General features: G+C 47.6%; 1 pseudogene; it reads left to right on the plus strand.

Moving 5' to 3' along the window:
• The first annotated feature begins 1852 nt into the window (after window positions 1–1852).
• On the plus strand, window positions 1853–2377 carry LOC112922472 (ATP synthase F(0) complex subunit C1, mitochondrial pseudogene; annotated as a pseudogene).
• Window positions 2378–4357: the final 1980 nt, after the last annotated feature.

Consider the following 4357-nt stretch of genomic DNA (forward strand, 5'->3'; position numbering starts at 1 on the left):
GGGACGGCCGGAAAGCGCGCCTGCGCTGCCGGAAGCCACGCCCCAAGTCGTGTGGACGCACCTGACGGGGGCGGTCCCTTCGCTGTCGCACCAGCCCGGAGCGGGGCCCCGCCATCCAAGCCCCGCCCCCAGCCCCAGCCACGCCCCCGCCACACAAGCCACGCCCCCGCCGTCCAAGCCCCGCCCCAGCCCCCGCCCCCGGACTTGGGGGTCTTTTAACGGAACTGGCTTCTCAAGGAGAATTGGGTTTTGTGGGGTTTTTTTTTTAATTTTTTTTAAGATTTATTTATTCATAGACACAGAGAGAGAGGCAGAGGGAGAAGCAGGCTCCACGCAGGGAGCCCGACGCGGGACTCGATCCCAGGTCCCCAGGATCAGGCCCTGGGCTGCAGGCGGCGCTAGACCGCTGGGCCCCCCGGGCTGCCTGTGGTTTTTGCTTTAAAGGTTGTATTTATTTATTCATCAGAGACACAGAGAGAGGCAGAGGGAGAGGCAGGCCCCCGCGGGGACAGTCCATCAGATGCCGCTGGAGGGTGCAATACAGTCTTTATCTCAAGTTGCAGAACTGGAAGGATCTTATTATAATTATTTTTTTTTCTAAAGGCAAAATGATGTGAGACGACAGTTGGCGCCCCCGGCCACACAGCCGAGCGCCCGTGGCCGCTGTGTGATGGAGCCAAAGCGGAGGGGGCTCCGCTGAGAGCAAGCGCGAGGGGCTGGACCGCTAATCCCAGGGCGCAGGACTGCCAGTCCCTGCTTCTGGGTCACCCGGACTAAGGAGCAGGGCGTCCCTGCCGTCACTGCCAACGGGCCCTCCTAGGGGAGAAGGGGCAGACTGTCCGGAGATCCCTGACACTCTGGTGTCCCCAGCCCGCAGACTCTCAGAATTGCTCCACTCATATGCATGGCCTCTGTAGCCAGATTCGCTCTACTGTCGCTTTGCTTCCCAGAAATGTGAAAAGTGGAACAAAGAGAGCAGCAAGGAAAGCTGCAAACTCTGGGAGAGGAAAAACATCTCCCAGAGAAGCAGCCCCAGGAGACCAAGCAGTCCTAGTTTCCAGGCCCCCTTTGCGGGGCCCACTCCCCCTTCTGCCTTCAGGCTGCAGAGGAGGCCTTGGCCACCTTCCAAAGAATTCCCACCCAACTTTTTTTTGTTGTTGTTTTCCTCAAAAAGTACAGAGTGTACCTCTGTAAATTGTTACCATAAGAACCTCCACTAAGACAAAAACTTTTCTTGAAAACTGAAGTCTGAAATGGAAAAATAAAAAATCCCATTCCCAGAAACAAAGTGTGTATATATATATATATATATATATATATATATACACCTCGAACATTTTTAGAAATATGCCAGAAATATGTGAAGGAAACCAGAGAACTTTAAGGACATTAAATGAATGAAAAGTCAACATGTTCCTGATGAGATTTGACATTATAAGGATGTCAGTTTAATGCGATTTTCATCAAAATCCCAATGGGGAGCTTTTGGAACTTGACAAGTTGATTATGAAATTCTTCTGGAAGACTAACATAAGCACAGCCAAAACATTTTGAGGAAAAAAAAAAAAAAAAAAAGAATAAGAGGCACTAATAGGGGCCTTGCCCTAACAGTAGCAAAATGTCCTGTAAAGAAAGCAGCAGTAAGGGGCACCTGGTGATTTAGTTGATTAAGTGTCTGCCTTTGGCTCAGGTCACAATCCTGGGGTCCTGGGATGGAGGCCCATGTAGGGCTCTCTGCTCAGCAGGGAGCCCACTTCTCCCTCTGCCCTTCTCCCTGTTCATGTTTGCTCTCTCTCTCTCTCTCTCTCTCTCTCTCTGAAATAAACTCTTTAAAAAATTAAAAATGGAGACCTAGAGCTAAAGCCGGGAGACTGAGAAAATGCAGACCACCGGGGCATTACTCATTCCTCCGGCTCTGATCCGCTGCTGTACCAGGGATCTAATCAGGCCTTTGTCTGCCTCCTTCTTGAGTAGGCCAGAGATCCCATCTAAACAGCCATCCTACAGCAGCTCCCCACTTCAGGTGGCCCAACGGGAGTTTCAGACCAATGTTGTCTCCCAGGACATTGACACAGCAGCCAAGTTTATTGGCACTGGGGCTGCCACAGTTGGTGTGGCTGGTTCAGGGGCTGGTATTGGGACAGTGTTTGGCAGCTTGATCATTGGCTATGCCAGGAACCCGTCTCTCAAGCAGCAGCTCTTCTCCTATGCCATTCTGGGCTTTGTCCTGTCTGAGGCCATGGGGCTTTTCTGTTTGATGGTCGCCTTCCTCATCCTCTTCGCCATGTGAAGCTCCGTGAGGGTCACCTATCCATCCCTGCTGCTTCGACTTCAGGCCATGCCTGGTGCTGGAGTGTGTTAAGCTTTACCATTAAACACAATGCTTCTCTAACAAAATTTTTTAAAATTTTTTTAAATGTTTTTTTAATTTTTTATTTATTTATGATAGTCACACAGAGAGAGAGAGAGAGAGGCAGAGACATAGGCAGAGGGAGAAGCAGGCCCCATGCACCGGGAGCCTGACGTGGGATTCGATCCCGGGTCTCCAGGATCGTGCCCTGGGCTACAGGCAGGCGCTAAACCACTGCACCACCCGGGGACCCCTAAAATTTTTTTAAATTAAAAATTAAGAATTTAGGGACACCTAAGGGTGGCTTAACAGTTACGCATCTGCCCTCAGCCCAGGGCCTGATCCTAGAGACCCGGGATGGAGTCCCACATTGGGCTCCCTGCGTGGAGCCTACTTCTCCCTCTGCCTGCATCTCTGCCTCTCTCTCTCTCCTTGTATCTCTCATGAATAAATAAAATCTTTTAAAATTTTTATTTAATTTAAAAATTTGTTTAAAAAAGAAAGGAAGCAACAGTAACCAAAGCAGCATGATACTGACAAAGAGGCAGACAAAAATGGGCAGATCAATAGAGCAGGAATAACCATGATTACATGGATTTTTTTTTTTTTTTGCTATATGTGATAAATTAACTTTAATGATCTTTTTTTTTTTTAATTTTTATTTATGATAGTCAGAGAGAGAGAGACACAGGCAGAGACACAGGCAGAGGGAGAAGCAGGCTCCATGCACCAGGAGCCCGACGTGGGACTCTATCCCAGGTCTCCAGGATCGCGTCCTGGGCCAAAGACAGGCACTAAACCGCAGCGCCACCCAGGGATCCCTAACTTTAATGATCTAACTAATAAGTTGTTCAATAGTTTGAGGACAATGAGCTGTCCAACCAGAGAAAGGGAAGTTTCTTCTCTCCTGGCATGCACGTTAAGTTCCAAAAGGATTAAACAGACAGGGGTACCTGGGTGGCTCCATCAGTTGAGTGTCCAACTCTTGCTTTCACCTCGGGTCATGGTTTTAGGATTGTGAGATCAAGCCCCACATCAGGCTTCAAGCTCAGTGCAGAGTCTGCTTGAGATCCTCTTTCTCTCTCTGCCCCTTCTCCTCCCACTCCCTCTCACTTAAAAAAATAATAAAAAAATTAAAATAAAATAAAATAAAATTTTATTATTAAAAATAATTAAAAAGTTAAATTAAAAAAAATTAAATCTAATGACTCTTTAAAGTTTGAAGTACAGGGATGCCTGGGTGGCTCAGTGGTGAAGTGTCTGCCTTTGGCTCAGGTCATGATCCCGGGGTCCAGGGATCGAATCCTGCATCAGGTTCCCCATGGGGAGCCTGCTTCTTCTGCCTATGTCTCTGCCTCTCTGTGTGTCTCTCATAAATAAATTTTAAAATCTTTAAAAATAAAGTTTGAAGTTCAAATTCACTACTTAAACAGATAATATCTGTGTTAAAAAGGCATGCAATGCATTTCAAAAAAAAGTCTTTAGAAAGAAAGTCACACATATCACCTACTATCACATAATTTTATAATACCGTGAATGAAATAGTGTTTCTCAAAGAAATGCTGTAATATCATGCTCTTCACTTATTTTTTTTTTTTTAATTTTTTTGTATTTATTTATGATAGTCACAGAGAGAGAGAGAGAGGCAGAGACACAGGCAGAGGGAGAAGCAGGCTCCATGCACCGGGAGCCCGACGTGGGACTCGATCCCGGGTCTCCAGGATCGCGCCCTGGGCCAAAGGCAGGCGCCAAACCGCTGCGCCACCCAGGGATCCCATGCTCTTCACTTATAAACAGTCTTCAGAGTTTTATTCCTCAAGAATAACACTCCCCCTAAAATCAGAAATGCTCAGCTGCACCTTCCAGGCATATGACTAAAATCTCCCAGCACACCCCTGGACCTGGTACTGGGAAGGTACAGCTTAGCCACCTCAGGTTTCATTGCCGTGTTAATTTTCATGAGAGAAGTGAATGGTAAGCAGCTGCCACTGGTAGCACCCGTGACAC

This window comes from Vulpes vulpes, chromosome 16 (assembly GCF_048418805.1).
Source record: "Vulpes vulpes isolate BD-2025 chromosome 16, VulVul3, whole genome shotgun sequence".
NCBI lineage: Eukaryota > Metazoa > Chordata > Mammalia > Carnivora > Canidae > Vulpes > Vulpes vulpes.